The sequence below is a fragment of the Lepidochelys kempii genome, chromosome 2 (genome assembly GCF_965140285.1).
Source record: "Lepidochelys kempii isolate rLepKem1 chromosome 2, rLepKem1.hap1, whole genome shotgun sequence".
NCBI classification, from domain to species: Eukaryota; Metazoa; Chordata; order Testudines; family Cheloniidae; genus Lepidochelys; species Lepidochelys kempii.
This window is the reverse complement of record NC_136381.1, coordinates 221,762,694-221,787,900: the sequence shown is the minus strand read 5'-3', so window position 1 is coordinate 221,787,900 and position 25,207 is coordinate 221,762,694.

Here is a 25,207-nt window from a genome sequence, read left to right as displayed (position 1 = left end):
TCTTCAAACTCTCCTTGATAAATTAAAATGAATGGGATTGTCTGTAATGAACATAAAAGGACAAGGCTATGATAATGGTGCCAATATGAGAGGTTGCATTTCTGGCATGCAAGCTAGATTGCTGGCAGAAAATCCACGAGCCTTTTTTGTTCCGTGTGCATATTACAGCCTTAATTTGATTTTGTGTGATATGTCTTCTGTAGAAGCTATTTCTTTTTTTGGTTTGCTGCAATGCATTTACGTGCACTTTTCAGCTTCCAGTCAATGATGGCAAATATTCAAAGCACATGTCAGTGGTATTACCATTAAGCCTCTATCTGAGACACGCTGGGAAAGCAAAGTAGAAAGGGCAAAACATTGAGCTGTCAATCTGAGGAAGTTTATGAAGCACGGGTTGCTATTTCGGAAGAACCCAGAGATCCAAAAGGTAAAAGTGAAGCACAGTCATTGGCCTGTGAAATATCCAGCTTCAAGTTTCTAACATCTGTCGTAATCTGGTATGATATTCTTGTTAAAATCTGAAGTGTAAGCAAAATAATGCAGAGTCCAATGATGCAGCTTGATTCAACACTTACCTTACTAAACAACACACAAGACTTTTTAGTGAAATACAGAGAAAATGGATTCAAAGAAGCACAGGTTATAGCAAGAGAGTTTGCACAGGCACTTGGTGTAGAACCAAAATTTCCATGTCTGAACATGACATGAGTTTCAAGGAAACAATAGCAAGTGGAATATGAAGGAGCAGATGAGCCCATAGACCATCCAGAAAAGAAATCTGAGGGTGAATTTTTTAATGTTGTGATGGATGAAGCAATATCTGCCGTTGATGAAAGGTTTAACACCTTACGAGCACACCATGAACAGTTTGGATTTTTGTATGACATAACTAAATTCAATGAAATAGGAAAACAAGAGCAGCAAATGACAAAGTGCAAGAACCTAGAGAGCCTCCTGAAGCACGGTGATAGTTTTGATATAAATGGACTTGAATTGTACGAAGAATTGAAGTACATTGTCATCAATGTTGCCACATGCAAAATCGGTGATGGACACTGTAGTTTATTCATACCAGCAAACCTGTTGACATATATCCTAATGTGTACATTGCCACTCGTATTCTATTGACAATTCCTGTAATAGTAGCATCAAGAGAACAGAGTTTCTCAAAACTAAAGCTCATTAAAAACTATCTCCGTTCTACAATGAGTCAGGAACGCTTGACTGGTCTTGCTATTCTTGCAATCGAACAAGACATCACTTTGTCTTTGTCATACAATGACATTATTACTGATTCTGCAGCCAAAAAGCCAGAAAGATTGCTTTTAATTAAAAACAATACCTTGTTTCAATACCTCTTCATAGAAATTTCCAGTAAAATGTTGACAAATTTAAGAAATTATATTTGCATCATTCTGTCAATAAATCAGAATTTTTTCTATAGAGCTACTTCTTTAGTGCTAGTCCATCAGCATTACAGTGTGCTTAATTAAGTTAAACAGTTTTTAATAAAGTGCATGGCATGGCACAGCAGAGCCCCGGGCCCTTTAAATCACTGAGGAGCCCTGGGGACTCCTGGCTGCCACCGCTACCCCGGGGTTCTGGGCTCTGGCAGAGCTTTAAAGAGCCTGGAGCTCTGCTGTGGTAGCGGCTGCTGGAGCCCCGAGCCCTTTAAATCCCCGCCTGAGCCCTGCCGCCCGAGCCCTGGGGTAGTGGTGGCTGGGCTCCAGCGGCGATTTAAAAGGCCCTGGGGAGGTAGCGGGGGCTGGAGCCCCGGGGCCCTTTAAATGCCCACCAGAGCCCCTCTGCTGCTACCCCAGCAGTCGGGCAGCAGGGCTCAGGTGGGGAATTAAAGGGCTCAGGGCTCTGGCAGCCGCTACCGCCCCTGCCCTTTAAATCCCCTCCGGAGCCCTGCCACCGCTACCCTAGGGCTTCAGCAGGGATTTAAAGGGCCAGGGTGGTAGTGGCGGCTGGAGCTCTGGGGCCCTTTAAATCCCCACCAGAGCCCCACCGCCGCTACCCCAGGGCTTTAAATTGCCGTTTGGGAAAGCCGGTCCCGGTGCGACGCATCGGCTCTTGCTGATATGCTGTACCGGGGCATACCGGCTTACTTTCACCTCTGATCCCAACCCAAAGAAGCATAAAAGAAAGGAGAAAACAAATCACTGAAGAAAGACTCTAAGGATTTACATAAATCAATGCATGGACAGTGGTGGAGAGAGATTGAACCATTAGTGATTGAAGATTAATAAACTCATGACTTGTAGAAGGATACTTCAAAAGAGAGAGACAGAGACTCTCATTATGAGTGCCCAAGAATAAACCTGAAGGCTTAATTACATTCTAAACAAAATTAACCAGCAGAACTGCTCCTGGAACTGGGCAATGTGTTCCCAAAAGGAAGAGACGGTGGAGCACGTGTTGAACACCTGCTGGAGTCTGCTGGGAGAAAATATACGAACAGACACAATGGGGTCACCAAGTGTCTGCACTGGCGCCTCCATGGCAAGTACACATTTAAAGGAACCATACAATATTATGACCACCAAATGGAAAGCGCTCTAGAGAATGAAGAGGGTAGGATTTTATTGTTGATTGTTACAGACCAAACGGTGCAGTCAAACAGGCTGGACACAGCAGTTGTAGAAAAGATGACAAACATGTTGATTGATCTTGCCAGACCAATCGATGGAAACATAAAAAGAAACAAGAAGAGAAGATGGCAAAAGATGAAGAACTCTGCCATGAGGTGGGACAATTATGTAAAATTAGAACAGAGATAATCCCAGTGATTACTGGAGCACTTGGAGCGATCTCTAAGGGTATGACTAAGCAGCTCAGGAACACCTAAGGAGTGCAAGACATCACCATGAGTGACTTCCCTGAGACAATGCTCTCAAGTACTGCTGGAATTTTAAGGAAAGTCAGAGAAGAATGAGAGCATTTGAGCCCCTAAAGTGCAGGAATTCTGCAGCGGGTTTAACAAAACTTCTGACTTCCCAAACCTATGGCATCAATTCATGGTCAGGATTTATTGGTGATTCATGGGGATAAATTTTAGACAGTAGCTTTCCCCTTTTTATGCTCAAAGATCCTGTATGTTGTGAAGGTTACTTGTTCAAAAAAATCCCAGCTGTAATACTGAAGGACAATAAAATAAACAATAAGAATAAGAATAAGAATGTCTATTTGTATTATGGTAGAGCCTGGAGGCAGGCTCCAAGTTTCTAATCTGCTGGGGGGTGTTCCTCCTAGCTCCGCCCAGACCCTGTCCCCACTCCACCCCTTCCCACAAGGCCCCATCCCTGCCCTGCTTCTTCCCACCTTCACCCCGCCTCTTCCCACCTCTTCCTCGCCTCTTCCCACTCCCATCCTGCCTCTTCCCCACCAAGTTCCACTCCCCCCTCTACCACACTCCTCCTCGCTGTCTGACTGCCTCTTCACCCCCTTCCCACCTGCCACATGCCTCCTCACCCTCCTGACCACTGCTCACCTCCTTGCTAGTCTCCTTGCCATCTGTCCAGCACACCCCCATCACCGTCTGCCTCACTGCTGCTCTCCTCTTCACTTCCCTCCCACCTGCTGCTCGCCTCCCCATTTGCCTTCTCACACCACTCGCTCACCCGCCTCACCTCCCCGGCCACCAAAACGCAGGGCCCGGGGAAGTCGTCCCTATTCACCATACCCAAAGGATGGATCTGCATAGAGGACACAGTTGGGGATCAGGACTCTGTAACGTTGCACTCCATATGATTTTATGAAAATATACTGATGAGTGTGAATACAATGTAATTGGAATATGCTTCATGCAAAAGGTCTCTTGTAAGGTATCATTACAAAGCTTATAATCTACTGAGTGTGGTCATCCTATTTGTATAAATGTGTCATTCTTGTATCTGAAACTAGAAATATGAAATATAACTCTGAGGTTCTATTGTAATTATGCAAAGTGTGGGCTATTAATGGTGGTTTGGAATCTTGATGGCTCCCATCAACTAGGACAATTGGTTGTAAATTGCTCTGTTTACTTGCAAGCCTTCCTGTGAGTCAGACCAGGAAGAATGAAGGCTTGGGGTCTCACAGGACATGTGACCATGTCACCTGGTACTGGAATCCATCTTAAACCTTCCACTTAGAAGGAGGCGTGGGGACCCAGAGAGACAAAAGATTCCCTCCTTGTGCCAATGCTATATAAGGGGGTGGAACAGAACAAAGAAATCCTCTAGTTACCATCTGAGCTGGAGCTAACAAGAACTGTACCGGGGAAAGTATTGAGCCCAGACTAGGAAGGAGTCCAGTCTGTGAAAGAAGCTTATTGGAACATCTCTGTAATCAGTTTCTTAATGTATTAGGCTTAGACTTGCATGTTTTGTTTTATTTTACTTAATAACTTACTTTGTTCTGTCTGTTATTACTTGGAACCACTTAAATCCTACTTTTTATACTTAATAAAATCACTTTTTGCTTATTAATTGACCCAGAGTAAGTAATTAATACCCATGGGAGCAAACAGCTGTGCATATGTCTCTATCAGTGTTATAGAAGGTGGACAATTTATGAGTATACCCAGTATTAGCTTTATACAGAGTAAAACGGATTTATTTGGGGTTTGGATCCCATTGGGAACTGGGTATCTGGGTGCTAGAGACAGGAGCACTTCTTAAGCTGTTTTCAGTTAAGTCTGCAGCTTTGGGGTGCATGGTTGAGACCTGGGTCTGTGTTGGAGCAGACTGGTGTGTCTGGCTTGACAAGGCAGAGTTCTGGAGTCCCAAGCTGGCAGAGAAAACAGGCTCAGAGGTAGTCTCAGCACATCAGGTGACAGTCCCAATGGGGTTTCTGTGATCGAACCCATCACAGACTCCATTGTGCTTGTCCCTGTACACACACATAAGGGAAAGACAATGACTGCCCCAAAACACTTACAGTCTCTTACTTAGGTTGTATCCTGTTTCCCCTGCCTTGGTCTCCCAAACATGTTTCACTGGCGTGTATTTTGCAAATAATTAATTAAAGTGACCATGTCCAGTGAAGGGGGCCACAAAAACTGAAATGTCAAAAGCAGTTGGTTAATAGGGAGGAAGAGGTGTGTGGACCATAGGAAAATATATGAAGCTTTAGGGATGTTATATACACAGGGAGGGACCTTTAAAGTGTCTGTCTGCATTTGAGGAGAATCTGTAATGTCCAACACATTTGTGTTGTCAAGAGAATGAGTCAAGGCGGGTGAGGCAATACGTTTTATTGGACCAACTTCTGTTGGTGAAAGAGACAAGCTTTCAGTCTTCACGGATCTCTTATTTGACCTTTCCCAGACCTGAAGAAGAGTTCTGTGGAGCCTGAAAGCATGTCTCTTTCACCAACAGAAACTGGTCCAATAAAAGATATGACCTCAGCCACATTGTGTCTCTCATATCCTGGGACCAACACAGCAAAAAAGGGGATGATTAACATTTCCTGATATAACTAATGTTTGGGAAGCACATTATAGACATGTACATTTGCATCTATTTATTAAAGTCAGAGATGCTATCACTCACTGAATTAGAAAGGCAAAGTTCTGCAGATGGGACAAAATGCATACAACATGAGGAATCACTGTGTGCTACACTGACTGAGGGTATGTACACAAACCTAAGTAAACATATATTAGGTAGATTTACAGTCACTGCAGTCATTACTGAGGTGGTGTATTTCCACAGTACCTTCCTTGGGTCAGTTGTGCGCGTCCTTATCAGGAGTGCTTCCACCGACCTAAAACAACCGATGTGGGGAGCTGGGAGCCTGATCTCTCTGCTCTGCTGGCAGCTCCCTGCCAAGACTCTGGCTGCCCCCCAGGCTCTCAGATTCCTGGTAGGCTGCTCCCACCCCTGCTCTCCGTTTCCCACCAGGAGCGGGAAGAAGCCACCCGGGGATTCTTGCCCTGACTCCCAGTTGGGAGCAAGGTCCAACCACCCAGCTTTCCAAGGGAGTGAGACCTTTCTTTCAGGACTCCTGCCATGAAACTGACAAGACAGCCAGTGTAAGAGATGCAGTGTCTACACAGTCACTGTGTCGCCCCAACTACACCCACATAAGCCTTACACCTCTCATGGAGGTGGAGTTATTATGTCAGTGTAATAAGGCACTTACATTGGTGGAAGGAAGGCTTTAGTGCAGACACTGACATAGTTAGACAAGACCTCAGTTAGCTCCTACAGCCCTGCACTTATTATACCAAGGAATAAAGGTGCCACTTTTGCTTTAACAAATTAATAAATATAACCAAACTCCTGAAGAAGAGAGTCTATACCTAACAATGACACATCATTTGTACATAATCTTTGGAGAAAAATGGGAAATCAGATTGGCATATTACAAAAGAAATCAACTGATGACCACCTGGATGACAAAAGAATATGTCTGCTCAGTGAAAGATCCAAGGAATTTAAGAATAGAGTCACTCATTTTACATACACTTCAGATTGAAGATGTTGAATACTATAGGAGGACATTTGAATACTATAAGGAATGAGAAATTTCATCTGCCATATGTTAATATTTTGTGGTACAAACCAGGCTTTGAATAAGGTGATCCCATGAATAGGGTGAGGCTTTATTCTTCTACAGTGAGAGACCAAAGTAACATTGCTAGCATGTATTCCAAAAACTGAGTAGTCATGTGACATCTCTATCACTAGGTCTGCTATGTTTGATTATATAGGTATTGATGTACTTCTGTGGGTTGTCATAGCAACAACGAAATAGTCAATTGCAACTTAAATGAAACCTGCCTCCCTTCGACTGCTTCTATTAGTGACACACCAAAATGAACTCTAAGGTTACTGTGAAACAGAAGTACGAAAGGAAGTTATTTCAGGTAAGAACCAACATGTGGCCTCAACCAACTATTGTGGGGCCTTCAACCACCCATTGTCTAATTTGTTTTAACTTGTTGAGATTCTCTTTTAGGCCCTTGATTTCAGCAGAGGATCAGATACATAGGGCCAAATTCTCAGCCTGTGTAAACACATATAAAGCCATTGAAGTCAATTTAACTGTATGGGCCAGATTCTCAACTGGTGTAAATTGGTGTAGCCCCATTGAAGTCAGTGGGGCTATGCATATGAGTAAAGTTAAGCACGTACGGAAATATTTGCAGGACTGAGGCCATAATAATAGCACCACAGGTAATCACCATCTCCACAAACTTCAGCCACTTCCTTCAATCCATTTTACTCCATGGAGTAAAATATAGGCCTTACAACATGTCAAGAAGACTAATAATACTGAGCTTTGTCAAGCCAAGGAGGAAACCCATTTCAGAGTCAAGGACCTCTCAAAGAGAATCCCCTGCCAGCCGTTTTCCAGGTTAAGTACACCCAAATGGAGAATGAAGGAGATAATAATGTCCTCTTCTACAGCCACTTGAAATATTGGGGTAGACTAGCCACCACTCTGGCTATTTAGTGTTGCTCTGGTAGTTCACAGTAGCCAGAAAGCCAGCTTAACTGGCTATCTAGGAATTTGTGAATCTCTAGGTTGCATGGAGTCAGTGGAGTGGAAAAAATAGTATGTGATCGTGTGATTAAAGACTTTATCATAAAGCATATGGACAAGGGGTCCAAATTAAGGGTGCACAGGCAACCTTAGTTCTGGCATTCCCTAATTTTCGACTTTGCGACCTTAATAATGTTATTTTAATGTAGAGTTTTTTTGTGTGTGATTTCCTAGCTTTTTTTAAAAAAAAACAACCTGACAACCAGAAATTCCATCATGAGGCATCACATTGATACCCACGTTGGTCATCAGCAGGGCTGGAACATTTAGATCCACACACAGATCTCTGTCACTTGAGGTAACAGAATAACTGATAGCAGTAGTAGCTTGTCATCTTCTATGTGGACCAGCACATAAGTGGAGTACTTTGCATTTATTCTTATTGAATTTCATCCTATTTACTTCAGACCATTTCTCCAGCTGGTCCAGATCATTTTGAATTTTAATCCTAACCTCCAAAGCACTTGCAACCCCTCCCAACTTGGTATTGTCCACAATCTTTATAAGTGTACTCTGTATGCCATTATCTAAACCATTGATGAAGATATTGAACAGAATTGGACTCAGAACTGATCTCTGCAGGACCCCACTCGTTATGCCCTTCCAGCATGACTGTGAACCACTGATAACTACTCTCTGGGAACGGTTTCCAACCAGTTTTGCACCCACCTTATAATAGCTCCATTTAGGTGCATTTTCCTAGTTTGTTTATGAGAAGGTCATACAAGACAGTGTCAAAATCTTTACTAAAGTCAAAATATACCACGTCTACCACTTCCCCCCATCCACAAGGCTTGTTACCCTGTCAAAGAAAGCTATCAGGTTGGTTCAACACTATTTGTTCTGGACAAATCCATGCTGACTCTTACTTATCACCTTATTATCTTCTAGAGGTTTGCACATTGATTGCTTAATTATTTGCTCTATTACCTTTCCGAGTACAGAAATTAAGCTGACTGGTCTGTAATTTCCTAGGTTGTCCTTATTTCCCTTTTTATAGATTGGCACTATAGTTGCCCTTTTCCAGTCTTCTGGAATCTCTCCTGTCTTCCATGACTTCTCAAAGATAATCACTAATGACTTAGATATCTTCTCAGTCAGCTCCATGAGTATTCTAGGATGTATTTCATCAGGCCCTGGTGACTTGAAGACATCTAATTTGTTCAAATAATTTTTAACTTGTTCTTTCCCTATTTTAGCCTCTTCCATTCCTACCTCATTTTCACTGGCATTCACTACATTAGACGTCCAATCACCACCAATGTTCTTTGTGAAAACTGAAACAAAAAAGTCATTAAGCTCCTCTGCCAACTCCACATTTTCTGTTACTATTCCCCCTCCCGCACACTGAGTAGTGGGCCTACCCTGTCCTTGGTCTTCCTCTTGCTTGTAATATATTCGTAGAATATTTTCTTGTTACCCTTTATGTCTCTGGCTAGTTTGATCTCGTTTTGTGCCTTGGCTTTTCTAATTTTGTTCCTACATACTTCTGTTATTTGTTTATATTCATCTTTCATAATTTGACCGAATTTCCACTTTTTTTTTTTTTTTACTCTTTTTTGATTTTTAGATCATTGAAGATCTCCTGGTTAAGCCAGGGTGGTCTCTTGCCATACTTCCTATCTTTCTCATGCAGTGGGATAGTTTGCTCTTGTGCCCTTAATAATGTCTCTGAAAAACTGTCAGCTGTCTTCTATTGTTTTTCCCCTTAGACTTGATTCCCATGGGATCTTACCTACCAACTTCCTGAGTTTGCTAAAGTTTGCCTTCTTGAAATCCATTGTCTGTATTTTGCTGTTTTCCCTCCTACTATTCCTTAGAATTATGAACTCTACCATTTCATGATCACTTTCACCCGAGCTGCCTTCCACTTTCAAATTCTCAACTGGTTCCTCCCAATTTGTCAAAATCAAATCTAGAACAGCCTCTCCCCTGGTAGCTGTCTCCACATTCTGAAATAAAAAATTGTCTCCAATACATTCCAAGAACTTGTTGGATAATCTATGCCATGCTGTGTTATTTTTCCAACAGATGTCTGGGTATCTAAAGTCCCCCATCACCACCAAATCCTGTGCTTTGGATGATTTTGTTAGCTGTTTAAAAAAAAGACAACCTCATCCACCTCTTCTTCCTGTTTAGGTGGTCTGTAGTAGACCCCTTCGATGACATCACCCTTGTTTTTTATCCCTTTTATCCTTGCCCAGAGACTTTCAGCAAGTCTGTCTCCTATTTCCATCTCAATCACAGTCCAAGTGTATACATCTTTTAATATATAAAGGCAACACCTCCTCCCTTTTTTCCCTGCTGGTCCTTCCCGAGCAAGCTGTACCCTTCTATACCAATATTCTAGTCACGTACACTATCCCACCAGGTCTCTGTGATTTCAACTATGTCATAGTTGTGTTTATTTATGAACACTTCAAGTTCTTCCTACTTATTCCCCATACTTCTTGCATTAGTATACAAACATCTAAGATACTGATTTGATTCCCCCACCCTCAGTCATGTCTTGTTTCTCCTTTATCCCTGCTATAAGAGCCCATGTTCCCTCCAAATTCCAAACCTTCTCCCAGGTCTCCATGTTCTTGACTTACCTGTGGGCTTTGGTGACCTGCCCCCTTCGAACCTAGTTTAAAGCCCTCCTCAATAGGTTAGTCAGTCTGTATCCAAATATGCTCTTTCCCTTCCTCGATAGGTGAACCCCATCTCTGCCTAGCAATCCTTCTTCCTGGAACAACATCCCATGGCCAAGGAAGCTGAAGCCCTCCTACAGACACCATCTTTGCAGCCAGGCATTTACCTCCAGGATGCATCTGTCTTTGCCTGGGTCCCTACCCTTGACCAGAAGGATTGAAGAGAACACCACCTGAGTTCCAAACTCCTTCACCCTTACTACCAGAAACCTGTAGTCACTTCCGATCTGCTCAGGGTCATACCTTGCAGTATCATTAGTGCCCACATGGATGAGTACCATGGGGTAGTAGTCAGAGGCCTGGATGATCCTCAACAATCCCTCCATAACATCTCAGATATGGGCCCTTGGCAGGCAGCATACCTCCTGGGATGCCATGTCAGGGTGACAGATGGGTGCCTCCGTCCCCCTCAGAGGAGAGTCTCCAGCCACCACTACCCTATGTTTACTCCTGGGAGTGGTGGCTGTGATCCTCCCAGCCTTGGGGATACATGGCTTCTCCTCTTCCCCTGGGGGTGATTCCTCATAGCTCGTTGCCAGGGCAGCACATTGGTTTTCCATCACCATGGTGGGTGGGTTGGGAGTAAGAGCAGGACCATCCCTATCCGTACGCAAAGTACGCAGCTGCGTAGGGCACCAGGACACCAATTTGGGGTACCACATTTCCTGGTGCCCTGTGCATCTGCATGCTGCTCCAACCCCTGCCCCGCCTCTTGCCCAGGGCCCCCACCCCTGCTCCGCCCCTGCCCCGCCTCTTCCCACCCCTGCTCCATCCCAGCCCCACCCCCCAATCCCCTGAGGACTGAAGCAGGGCCGGGCCTGCACTCAATGGTGGCAGGAAGTGCAGCAACCTGGCCGCAGCTGCACCACCGGTGAGTGCTGGGGGATGGTTCCCTCTGCACCCCAAGCCAGCCCCCACCCGTGGAGGCCTGCACCCCCCGGGGGGGCTGTGTAGGGCCCCAGAATAGCCAGGGACAGCCCTAAGTAGGAGTGGAGCACTGCCTGCTGCCAGAAGTAACAGCTGCCAGGTTCCTCACTGTGACACAGTGTCCTCATATTCCAGTCCCTGTCTCACCAGATTCCTTGTCTCAATCTGCTCCTTTTCCTGTCCACTGGGCTGGTCTACCTTTTGTCTCCTCTGCATTCAAGTCAGATGGCTCCATCTTCCACATTCCCTAGGCACCAGCAGGGGAGTCACTGAGAGCAAGTGAGAGACAGGCTCTCTGCTTTCATTTCCAGTCTTTGTATCTACCCTGGCCTGGACCAGCTGGGAACCACCATTACAGGGAAAGTCCGACTTTGCCCTAGTAGCCTTGCTCTGGAGCATACTCATTGGTTCTGTGGGGATGATGTATCCTCAGTCTAGCCAGCACTAGGAGTTGAGAGGATGGAGCATACTCAGTACAGATGGAAGCTTCAGAGATTTTAGCTGCTAAAAATCAAATAGTCTCTATGGAACATGGGAAAACTAATTTTCAAAGGCTTATAAATTTGCCAAATATGGGCAGACTTTCATGGGGGACAGCAAAAGGCACATCCCTGATACAAAGGCCACCCAGTCACCACCAAATTTCAAGTCCCTGCTAAAGAGAATGGGGGTGTTAGAGTTGTTCAAAGAAAAGGTCACAATTTTTAAATGTGGACAAGCCAACATATTTTTTCCTCGTCTCGTTTTATGAAATGGCTAAATATTTTGTCTTAAAATTTCCAGAAATATGTAGCCGGAGGCAGACACCCAGCATGGATAATTTCAGCCCAAATGGTTAAAATCTGGCAAGGTTATAAGCAACTGAAAACAGGAATAATGAGAAGTGTTGGGCAACCCAAACAGCAGGTGATGGTACCAGCCCTGCCTATAATATAGCACAAGTAACTGAAAGGGTTTAATATGAGGGACAAAGAAAAACATTTTTGTGCAGTTGATGGTGATAAAAAGAAGAGCAAAGGCCTAAATCTGAAGATAAGAAAATTCTGGTTACGTACAGAAAAAACATTTCTCTGTAAGAGGAAGAGAAACTAGGCAATTGACTCTGCAGTGATGTAGTTGAGTCACCTTCATTAGAGGTGTTCAGAAACAGGTAAGATAAAATTCCTAGTGGGGTTAGTACAGGAGAAGACCCTGTTCCTTGCAGGGGGTTGAACTAGATGACTTGGGAGGTCTTTGCCACACCTGAGTGTCACCAACAATTCCCTCCTCTGAAAGCACCCAACAAAAGGGGCAGGCTGTGGGGTGGACAACCCAGAGGGGGGCGGGGGGAGCATGTGCACCCATGTGTGAAAGGACCCCTCTAAGGTGGTGGTGTCGGCAGCAGCAATGGCTGGGGCTCGGGTCCCTTACTCTTTCCCCCAGTCAAAGGGTCAAAACAAAGGGAGCCAGATGGGGACACTGAGCAGAGAGCCTCGGACAGCGCCCACCGCTCCTCAAAAGCATCAAGGGAGTTGGTGGATGCCACCCAAAGGAACTCTGCCCAGATACGTGAATGGACCGAGGATCGGAAAACGGCCCCATAGTCACAGGAAACTCCATCGGCCAACCTCCTCTCTCTGGTTTTATAGATGGCCGTTTTAGCCAGGGCCAGGAGGAGGTTAACTAGGAGATCCCGCGACTTTGTGAGACCACGGATTGGGAGTGCATAAATAAAAAGGTGAGGAGAAAAGTGCAACCAAAAACGTAATAAAAGCTTTGTGAGGAGCAGGAACAGGGGCTGCAGCCTGGCACACTCCAAATATACGTGCGCCAGGGTTTCCCTCACACCACAAAAGGGACAAGTATCTGGGATGGGGGTGAACCGCGTCAAGTACGTGCCCGTGCTCACAGCTCCGTGAAGGAGCCACCAACTGATCTCCCCGATGGGCCTCGGAACCAATGTGGAATATAGGCTGGCCCACCGGGGCTGCTCACCCTCCAAAGGTGGCAGAAGGTCTCGCCACTTTGTGTCGGGGCGGGACACTAGGGTGAGGGCGTGAAGGGTGTGGAGCACGAGCGTGTATAGCTGTTTCCTTGGCGTGGTTTGGAAGCATACCGGCTGCAGTTCATGCAGCCGACTCGCTGTAAAGGGGTGAGGGGGTCGATTGGGTCTACGGGGCAGGGGTCCAATTAAAAGGTCTGGCGGGCCTGGGGTAGAGGGTGGGTGGGGCATGCCCTCGAGCAGGATCCGATCGAGGTAAGCGCTAGCAGTAGGCGGCAAAGCAGCCTTCACCTTCTGAAGTACGCGTCGGGGGGTACAAGGTTTGAGAGCCCCATGCACTGAGAGAGAATCAGGGGATCCAGCCAGTCTCCCCGGTCGTAGTCCAGGAGGTCTCCGACTCTCGTGACTTCTGCCAGGATCAAGCTCTGGCGCACCGAGCGGGACTCCGCCACCTGCACATGGAGCTGGGGGTTGTGTAGCAGGGGCTCCACGAGGAGATCTGCCCCCTCGGTGGCCGCCATGGATCTGGTCGTTAAAAACAATTTCCAAGTCCGGAGGAGGACCTGGTAGAAGACCGGCAGCTCAGAGAGGTCACGCGGAAGACCTCCCGGACAGAGATAAAAGAGCTGCCGGTCATATTGGAGCCCTCGGATGTGGCGCAGGATGGCGTGCGCCAGTATGCTCCACGCCGAACTGCCTGTACCATAAAGGAGCCACTGTAGGGCCTGGAGGCGGAAGATGCGGACCTGAGTGTGCAGACACTTTAGGCCCTGTTCTCCTTCCTTCAGGGGTAGATGAAGAACCCCTACAGGGGCCCAGTGCATTCCTGACCAAAAGAACCCCAGAACTGATGGCTGGAGGTTGGTCAGGAAACCCAGGGCCGGGACCAGGGTGTTGAGCCGGTACCAGAGCATGGACAGGACTAGCTGATTAAGCACCAGCGCTCTCCCTCGGAGGGAGAGACATCAGAGTAGTCCCGTCCATTTCCGGAGCTGCTCTATCACCCTGCCCTCTAAGTTTTCCCAGTTCTCCGGCGGAGAGGGATGTGTGGCAGAAAGGTAAACGCGGAGGTAGAGCAGCGGACCCACACTCTACCGGACGGTCTGAAGCGCGGGTGGGAGGGAGCTCGCCTGCCACCAGTCTCCTACTGCCAAGCCAGAGCTCTTGACCCAGTTGACCTGGGCGGAGGAGGCTGCCGAATAGATGGCCTGGCAAGCCTCCACCCATGCCAAGTCGCCCGGGTCCTGGACCACGAGGAGTACGTCATCAGTGTACGCCGACAGGACCAGCCGCAGCCCCAGCTCCCGCAGCACCAACCCTGTCAACCTCCTGCGGAGGAGACAGAGGAAGGGCTCGATAGCCAGAGCATACAGCTGGCCCGAGAGGGGGCACCCCTGCCGTACTCCTCACCCGAAGTTGACCGGTTCGGTCAGGGTCCAGTTGAGCTTAACCAGACACTCTACGGAGGCGTACAGCACCCGGAAAAAAAACAGAAATTGGGGTCTGAAGCCACAACGCCCGCAGAGTGCTCAGGAGGTACCCGTGGTCCACCCTATCGAAAGCCTTCTCCTGATCTAGGGACAGGAGGGCAAACGACATACCGTCTCTATGCCCGAGTTCCAAAAGGTCCCGAACCAGAAATAGGTTATCAAAGATACTGTGGTCTGGGACGGTGTAGGTCTGGTCTGGGTGGATCACGTCCGCCAGCACAGACCCTAGCTTCAGCAAGATTGCTTTCGCTACGATTTTGTAGTCCATGCTGAGGAGCGAGACGGGACTCCAATTTCGTAAATCACAGAGGTCCCCCTTCTTCGGCAGTAAGGCAAGCACAGCTCGCCTGCACAAAAGAGGGAGAACCCTGCTCTGCAGAGACTCGGCCCAGATGGTGACTAGGTCTGGGCCAAGGACATCCCAAAACATGCGGTAGAACTCCACGGTCAGCCCATCCATGCCTGGAGACTTATTAGTGGGCATACGACGGAGGGCTTCTGAGAACTCAGCCAGAGTGAGAGGCAACTCTAGCCGGTCTCGGTCGCTCGCGCTGACCATAGTGAGCTCCTTCCAGAGCACTCTGAAAGCGCCAGGGTCAGTCAGATCCAGGGAGAAAAGACTTGCGTAGAAGGCTCGGGGCCTCCCGCACATCTCCACCAGTTCCGTGAGGGGGGTGCCGTCTTCTGCCAGGAGGCAGGTGACGTGTTTCTTGGCCCCCTCATTTTCTCCAGGGCATAGAAGAAGCGGGAGCCGCGATCCATCTCCCGGTAACGATATGGATGCGGGATCAAACAAAGCCGCCCCAGGCCCGATGGTCCTCGAGGGCCCAGAGCTCCTCCCGCTTCTCCCGGCACGCTCCACAGAGGAGCAGGTCCTCGGGGCTGGCGGCCAGACACCTCTCCAGCTCTAAGACCTCCCGTTCCAACTGCTCTATCGCCTCATTTCTCCGTCGGCTGGTGCCCCAGGTGTAGTCGCGGCAGAAAAGCCTGGCGCTCACCTTCCCCAGGTCCCACCATTGCCACGCTGAGGGAAAGGCCTGGCGCTGCCCTCACCAGGCCAGCCAGAATTCCCGGAAGGACGTCACGAAGCCCTCATCCTCCAACAGGCTGTTGTTAAAATGCCAGTAGGCCAGCCCTGGCCTCTCTGCACAGAGGGAGGCTGTCACAGTGGCTAGATGATGGTCAGAAAATGGGGCCAGCCGAATGCTGGAGGAGTGGGCTCGTGAGAGATGGAAGCGTGATAAATAAATGCGGTCCAACCAGGAGTGGCTCGACCGATGGGCTTCCACCCAGACAAAGGTGAACATGGAAGTGTCATCTGAGTGGTGGTCGCACCAGATGTCCACTAGGGAGTGATGTTCGACTATCTCCCGGAGGGTGTCCGCGGCGGCCGGGCTCTGCTCGGTCCCTGAGCGGTCCTGTTCCTCGAGGGTGGTATTAAATTCTCCTCCCAGGACCAGGCACTCATGAGAATCTAAGGTGCCGAGGAAGGCGGACACTCGCTGGTAGAATTGCAGCCGCTCTGGGCCCGATGTCGGAGCATAGATGTTAACGAGGTTAACCACGAGCCCCTCCATATGGACCCGGAGATGCAGCAGGCGACCCGGCATGGCCTCGGCGACCCCTAGCACCTCGGGCCATAGGTCGGGGGAGAACAGGGTCGCCACTCCAGCCTGTCGAACCGTGGCATGGCTCAAGTAGACCCTGTCCCCCCACTCCAGCCGTCAACTGTCTTCAGCGGTCGGGTCTGTATGGGTCTCCTGCAGGAAAACCAGAGAGTACCCTCCCTCCCGAAGGAAGGAGAGCACCTGGGAACTGTGGAGAGCCATCCTACAACCCCAGGTGTTCAACGTTGCGGTGGTATGAGGTGTCATGGGGAGGGTCGGGGGGGGTCCTCACTGGCAGGGACGCTTGCATCTCCCAGTGGACCACGCAGCAGTCCATGACCCATCCCGTAGGTGAGTAATTGTTCACGGAAGACGCGGACCCGCCAGTAGGCCGCCGCATCCTGCTTCCCCGTCCCTTTACCTTCTCCCATGAGGGCTCTTGTGGCCCGGAGGATTTGCGAAAAGTCCCCCCATCGCTGGAGAGCAAGTTGTACCTTGTTGCGGGAGCCACGGACATCCTCTAAAAACTTCCGCAGCAATTCTCGCAGCTCATGGGGGGGGTGGGGTTACAGTTTCCCGGTTGTTCCCCGGCTGGGCCCTTGGTGTAGCCCTGTGGTCCACTAAAACGGACAAACAGGATGCGGACCCCCGATGGGTGCCTGATGGGCTGGAGCTTCTAGGCCCGCCTGAAGCTCTGGGGCGATAGGGGGTGGTGGAGGGAAAATAGCAGCTCCTAATGGGTCGGGGCAGGAGAACACAAAGGCCGCTCCCTGGGGGTCATCAGTTGGGAAAGGGATGGAGACAGCCCCGGGGGCGGCAATGACATTGCAGAAGGTAAATTGGATAGGGGTAGGGGCAGGGGAAGAGGCGAGGTTCTGGGTTTCGGGAGGCAAGCAGCTGGATGGTGGCACCTCCTGATCAGGCTCAAGTGTTAAGGGGGTGGGGAGGAAGCTCTCAGTGACACTGGGCGTGCGCTCTGTGGTAGATTTAGTGACCACAGCATCAGGAGGTGGATTATCTTCTGTAGGGCCCCCGCCCAGGAAGGAAGTCGATTGCTCCGCACCAACGGTGGGTGCCCCTGGCAACTCGTGTCCCGGCCATGTGGCGCCAGCTATCACCTGAGCAGGCTCAGTCGTTGTCAGCGGGGTACCATCAGCGGCTGGGATGGTGGAGGAGTCCAGGGGCTCCTTGGAGGTGGGAGCGGAAGCAGCAGTTAAGGGGAGGGAGCATGGGAAAAGAGGGGTGGAGTGAGGTCTCCCAGATCGAGATTTGCTGGCAAAAGGTTGTCCTTCCCCTGGGCAACCGGGGTCAGATCTAAGGCCTCAATCTCCTTGAACATGGAGGAGAGGACACTTTCTGCCGCCCCGGGGTTCTCTCCGCTGGCACCTGCCACAACAGTTGTCTCGGGGTTCACGGGGGCTTCGGGTAGCGTCAGGACAGAAGAGGCTTCCTCGAGGGTCTTGGAGGGGAGGGTCTCCCTTGGAGGGGAGACACTACCCTCCGGTGCTGTCACGTCTTTCCTGGCTGACACCGGTGGATGGGACGCACTCGTGGGCAAAGCGGAAGGTTCGGCATCGGTGCCCATCTTCCTGGTCTTCCGGGGGGCCTCCGCCTCGGGTAGATGAGGCAGAGTTCGAGCCTTCCACTTGCCTCGCTTCCCCTGGACTAGGGCCCAGCCCTCCATGATATCATCTGGGGGCTGGTTAGCAGGGGTCATGTCAGGGGGTAAAGGTGATGGCTCAGGGACTTGGGTGGGGGGGGAATGGTGGGGCAGCATAAGGAAGGGAGGATTCTCCCTGGGGCAGACTCTATCCCATGCCTGGTGGTATCTCTGCCACACCCCCCTCCATAGGCCCCGCTGGATTGTCAGCAGTGAGGGCGGGGCTCTCCCACTCTTCTGGGCGTTGTAGGGGAGGTGCCCCTTGGGGCTGAGTGGGAGTAGCGGTGGTCCAAAGAGGAGGGGGGGGCAGGTTCGGGTACCAGGCAGCCAGGGGCATCGGCAATGATGGGGCCAATGTCCTGCTGGGTCTCGGGGATCCCAGGTGCCCTTCCTTGCCGGGCTAAGGGGCAGTCCCTCCAGATATGCCCCGATGCCCAACAGAGGTAGCACCGGGCTTCCCCCGTGGAAAAGTACACCCGGTAACGGGCCCCCAGGTGGGGGACTAGGAAGGACCCTTCGAGTGCCACTCCGTCATGTGCCGCTGACGGCAGTAAAAGTTGCACTTGCCGGCGGAAGGAAAAAATGTGAAGGAGGGTGGGGTCCTTGCAGCCCAACGGGAGAGGGCTGATGACAGAGGCAAGTTTCCCCAGAGTGGAGAGAGCGGGTAACAGGGTAACATTGGGTAAGAAGGGAGGAACAGAGGTGAGGACGAGGCGAACGCCCAGGTCTTCTAGCGGCTCTAGGGGGACAAACACCCCCCACACCGCCAGGCCCCTCTCCACTGCCTCCTGGGCGGCAGCCTCCGAAGCTAAGAAAAAAACGACTTTCCCATACATCTTGGAGGCCGCCACAATAGCCGTGGGTCCTACCACCTTCGCCAACGCCTGCAAGTATGTCTCCACGTGGGGCGAGGCGGGCACCAGGAGGCAACGGACACCATGCCTCCTGGTCAAGGCGGGGAAAGGGCCCCGGCCGCTGGTGATGGTAGCGGAGGCGGAGGAGGGGCGAGATGACAAGGCGGCAGGCAGGGGGGAGCCCGTCACCGCCCGGGCATACATCCTGGGGGCTGGGGGAGGGACAATCGCAGAGCTGGTGGAGGGAAACGCAGGGAGGGGCGCCACGGTTGATGACGAGGCCACAGCGGTGGGGGCAGCCCCTGCCATGGAGGGCTTAGTGGTTTTAGCGGGGCCCTTTCCTTTCTTCCCGCCCTGGCCCTTCCGGCCAGCTGGGGGGGGGTTTCCTAGAATCTGGGGGGGCGGTGGGCGCAGCAGCAGCAGTGATCACCCCGGTGCCTCCTGCCGCCGGTGGCCCAGCGTGGGGGGGGCGGTGCAAGTATCTTAACAATAGTGGTGGGAGGGCCTTGGGGGTCGGGCGGGGGGGAGGTGGGGGAGGGACAACTGATTTTATTGGAGGGGCCTTGCCCCTCTCATTCCCCGCCATTGTGAGCAGGGAGAGACGGGGAGACACCGGAAGGAGGAGGAGGGAGGGGGAAGCGGAGTAACCGCTCCTCCCCGCTGAGCTGCAGGCAGGGGGGGGGAATGCCGAGGGGGTTGGACTGGGACGGGGGGGGAAAGCAAAATCGGGGTCCGGTAATAGGGGCAAGCTGTGGGATAAGCAATCGGGGGGGGGGGGGTGCAGACCCACACACGTTTGTCCAAAGAGTCTCGGTTGGTCGGCTGTTATGCCCGGTCCGAAAGGCAAAGTTCAAAGCGAACAGCTGCATCCAAAGGTAGATGGCAGGTTGCCAGCAGGGACGGACGGCGGGGGGGGCGTAACAGTTGTAGTAATGGTGGGGGGGTTAGGGGCACCGATGGATCGGGGGGGGCTCCACGCCACACCCCCTGTGCTGCCACAAACGCAAGTAAATCACAGTCAAACTCCCCCCCACGAGAGTATAATTCAGAAAATTACTCAGTCTTACGGCCCCCTTCACGATGATTTGCAGCTTCCCTGGGTTATTTCTCCTGTCTTCTGAAATCTTCTTCTCCAGCTTGTTGGCTGTGTACCAAGGCTTCCGGTGGGCCGAGATAAGAAAGGCATTCCAAACAAACAGCAAAACGGCTGGGTCTGGGGGTTTCCACTCCCCACTCCGGACAGCAAAATCAGCAATCTTCCCCCCGCTCCTCCGGGGGGCTCAGCTGAGGCAATTAGCTGCGCCTGAAAGCAGGCGTGTGTGTGTGTGGGGGGGTGCTGGCGGCAAGCTGGAGGCCGACCAGCACGTAAATGGCAAAAAGAAAAAAAATAACAAAAATCAAACCAAAACAAAAAGCGTCTGGCCCGGTCGGGGGGGAAAACTAAGGCAGGTTCAAAAAGTAAGAAAAATCCAGGCCAAGGGGCTTTAGAAAAGAATAGAAAGCAGATAGCTAAGGAGCAAGCAAAGGACGTTCCGTTTCCCAACAGGGAAGGTTCTAGAACAATCAGGAATCTTCTGGAGACAATTAAGACAGGCTGATTAGAACACCTGCAGCCAATCAAGAAGCTGCTAGAATCAATTAAGGCAGGCTAATCAGGGCACCTGGGTTTTAAAAAGGAGCTCATTTCAGTTTGTGGTGTGTGTGAGGAGCTGGGAGCAAGAGGCACTAGGAGCTGAGAGTGAGAACATGGACTGTTAGAGGACTGAGGTGTACAAGCATTATCAGACACCAGGAGGAAGGTCCTGTGGTGAGGATAAAGAAGGTGTTGGGAGGAGGCCATGGGGAAGTAGCCCAGGGAGTTGTAGCTGTCACACAGCTGTTCCAGGAGGCACTCTAGACAGCTGCATTCCACAGGGCCCTGGGCTGGAAACCGGAGTAGAGGGTGGGCCCCGGGTTCCCCCCAAATCCTCCCAACTCCTGGTCAGACAGAGGAGGAGTCGACCTGGACTATGGGTTCAGAAAAACGGCCAAGCTGAGGGCTGCCATGATGCTCTAAGGCGAGCAAATCTGCCAATAAGCGCAAGACCCACCAAGGCAGAGCAGGAACCCTGTCACAATATATATATATATATCCCATATATAAGATTTATAGATATAGACAGCTGGTTTGAAAAGAGACCCTTCTTGCAACATAGAACTCCTTGCATGACAGAAATTGAGGGAGCATGGTGAGGACAAATGTAAATACAGCAACTTTTGTGCTATCTCAATTCCTGAAGCTGCTGGGGCTAACTTAGAGCATCCTCAAGGCTGTTATAATGTATGCTGACATAAATTGCTGCTGAGTGGACCATTCCATTGTCCAGGGATTGCCAGAGCACTTGCACAGCTATACCTCCTGAGGGCTCCTTAGCAAATATAGTATAGTCCAGCTCTTCAGCTGGTATAAAACTCAGCTTGAGGGACCGAGGTTCTGCATAGCATATAAAACCAAATAAATTAAGAAAAATTTTTATCTTAGTGGTTTGCAGAAAGTGAGAGATTTAAAAGAATACTGGGTTTAGGAAAAAAAACAGTGGCTTTGATCTGAATATTTATTTCTAAAAGCCTCAGAGAGAATCAGAACCTGTTTTTAGGGTTGAGATTATATGGATAAAAGCACAAACACCACACATGCACATACCTGCATTCCTTGTGTATGCCAAGCATCCACAAAGTCAAAGGGAATTTGAGGTGCACAACAATTGCAGGACTGGGCACATAATTTGAATATTTTAAGTAAAATTCAGAGTTTTAGGCTCTAGAATCAATTGATGTTGTGTTTTCTACCTTATCAGTATGGATTAACAGTGGCCCAAGCCAGCAGGAACTTATTCCATATTCATGTATGCTAATTACATGTTGCTGGATAGCAAGAATTTCTTTCTGAACTTAAAAGTCTATTTTTTTTGAGAGAGAGAGAAACAGAGAGCATGGGTATGAGGAAGAAGAATGGCGAGGATTTAAGTCTCACTCTGAAATATTCTGTCTCCTAAATTATACTGGCACCTAAAAGACCTGCAATACCTTCTTACATAGTGCTAAGGTGGACTGAAATTCATCCTTAGTGGTTAATCCAAACCTTGATTGACTTTGGGGTGGTCATGTAAAAACTATGACTTTTTCCCCCCTCATTATTTTAGTACTATTGGCCTTGCCTGGGCATCTCTGTGCAGGTAAGTTATTATTAGCCACATCAAATGTTCTGGCTGATTTCTCATAGCCATGGTGCCAGCCTTCTTTGCTAGACTCTATTATTATTCATTCTGGGTGAATCCCACTGATACATAATTAATCTGTGTACTTTTTGGTTTTGCTAGTATAACCTAAAGTAAAGCATGGTTGATTATTTGACTAATACACTGCAAAAATGTTAACCCGTCAAAAAATCAGCCATGCTTTACTTTAGGTTATACTAGCAAAAACAAAAAGTCCACAGATTAATTATGTATCAGTGGGATACACCCAGGATGAATAATAATAGAGTCTAGCAAAGATATATATATATATATATATATATATATATCACCAGCATATTCGGGGGGGAGGGGGGATCAGAACTGAAGAGGAAGGTTTTATTGTCAGTTCATTATGTATCCACTGCTATTTACATCTTAATGTGATGCACATAACAAACCTATTTTTCCTCCAAGTTACCAACATTGGTAGGAACATCAGTCATCATTTTTCAGGTCATCACATCGTCATATGGAGATGGAATCTGTTTTTCACAAGCTCTGATTAGATTTCCATTATTAGATTATGTGGATTTGTTGATGATAAAAGCCCGTTTATTTATAATTATAAAAACAGTGCCAGCTGGCCCCTCCCTCCTTTCTGTCTACAGGCAATGAATTAATGTTACTTTTACTTTCTGTGTTGCCTTAGGTTTTTTACATACATACCGTGGTGATAGATGTTAAGTACAAATGTTTGACATAGGAGGCTGGAAATTTAGTGCAGTGTATAGCCTATATGCTCCCCAGCTATGGATTTTACCAAGGGAGGGGAAAAGGTAAATCTGAAATCTTGTAAAAGCCAAGGTGGGTAAAGAAATATCTTTTATTGGAACAATTTATGTTGGTAGAAGGTACAAGCTTTCGAGTCACATGGATCTTGTTCAGGTCTGGGGAAGCAAGTTTGTACATTCTGCCAACAGACCTAGGTCCAATAAAAAAAGATATTACGTCTCCTGCCTTGTCTCTCTAATATTCTACAACCAACATGGCTACAACAACACTGCAAACAGTTTGAAATCTTCACAGCTTCCCAAGTTGTGAGGAACCTGACATGTTACCCAGTTGGAGTGGGGACAGGGAGCCCGGCTCTGTAAACACATGTAACATGAGGATCTGTGAGCATCTCAGGCCCCCAACTCAGATCTGGGGTTATCCATCAGGAGAATCAGCTTCTTCACGTTGCTGCCTGGTTCACCTCCTCCCTCCTTGCAGCACAGATCCCACAGAAGGCCCCCGACCCTTGTTCTCTCCTTCACAGCTGAATACAACACCCCATCCCAAAAGACAGTAGCCATGGAGGACAGTTACCACTGGCACCACTAATGAATGTGTTGATTTCCACCTGTGATGCACTGATTTGTGAGGGAAGCATGCCGTATAAGCAGTTGCTCCACACTTCATCCCAGACATCTCCCTTCCAGATTTGCAAAGCTCCAGCCACACAACAGCTGTGTAGTGAAGTTCTTGCAGATTGTCAGGGAATGAGAGGTGTCCTGGGCTGGCTTCATCTTCCTCCTTCATTGCTTTAGGAGAATTTATGCTCCCTTTTTATCTTCTTTACTGCTTTCCGTACCATGGAGTCTGCGGGGGAAGCACGTGCATGGTCAAAGGGAGAAGGTAACAGTGTTCACTAAATGAGCTATACCTTCTCAGCAGAGGAAGAATACATTCCGTGAACGCATTAATTGAGCAAACAGTTTCATATCATTCACTTTGAAACACATCACTTCCAACTTTCAAATAAAACTTGAAATCAAATTTAAATTTAGTGATTTTTTTCTGTGCCTAGATTCTGCTGGGCGCAGCAGGGCAGAGGCACTAGCCCCTCTGACTCCAGCTTGGTGCAAGTCAGAGTAGGTTGGGTGCTGCTTTAACTTACACTTGCTGGCTATGGCTGCCTAAGGGCCTGATGACAGCTGGGGACTGATGGAGTGCATTATGCTCTGGCCACTCTCCCTCCTGACTCCCTCTGCTGGAGACTTCAGGAACGGAGAGATAACTGCTAGCTACACAGGCTCACCTTCCTGTGGGGACTCCACCATATGGGGGAAATCCACAGAAAGGGATTTGCATATGGTTTCCAATCCCTATGTGTCACAAAGGAAGCAGAATGGGGCAGGGAATCTGCCACAGTAAGCTTCAAATGATTCTTAAAACTGAGAAATTAGAGGACAAAAAAAAAAATCAGGGTTTTTTTTGGCATGTATTTTGACATAGATCTATGGAGGAGAAGAAAAAAAGGGAGGGAGACAGACAGAAGACAGACTGTTAGAAAGAGAAAAAAAACTGATTTACCTCCAGTACAAGAAACATCTGTTAGTATAACATGGAGAACAATATGACTTTTGTGCTATGCTAAATAATAGGAACAACAATTGCAAACAATTGGACTTTCAAGCAAGAATGATATCAGGATGCCAGCTCTGCCATTATAGCTCAATAGCACCAGTACCTGGTAATGCATGTGCCTTGTTGTTTGCAAATAAGCATTTGAGTACATTGTGTCTACCAGCACACAGAACATTTGTGTCTAATCTTCGCTGTTTTTATTGTAGACAGAGTATTTCCCTAGACCTATATAAATTCCTACTTAACTTTTTAAAAAGTTATGAAATACAAGAGCGAGAGATTTGGCAAAGGGGTCTGGCAAAACTCCCTTTGACATCAATGGGAGCAGAGTTAGGCCAACACAGGGTGCTTTTGAAAATCCCACCCAAAAAAATAGCAGAACCTCTCTCAAGTTGAAAACAAAATCTATTTTATATCTAAATAATAGTCTGCTTCACATTTAGACAGTGCCTTTCATTCTAGTAACTCAAGTGAGTGCTTCACAGACGTTCATTAATTTAGTTTCACAACTTGCCTCTGATGTAGGTAAGCATTTATTATACTCATGTTGTAGACTGGTAAATTAGAGCCCTAAAATGTTCCTCTTCTCCAACTCTACATTAGACCCTCTCTAAATGCTCCTCTCCTCCAGCCATATATAAAACCCTCTCCAAATGTTATTGCCCTCCCACTCCACAACAGATCCTCTCCAATCCAACTTCCATTCTCTCTAGTGCTTCGAAGTTATTCTCACCAGCATTTCTAATTACCCCATCTAAGCCAAATGGGTCTTTCACTCCATGCTCATTGACCATTCAGCTGCTTTTCATACCATCAATCAGACTCTTCTGCT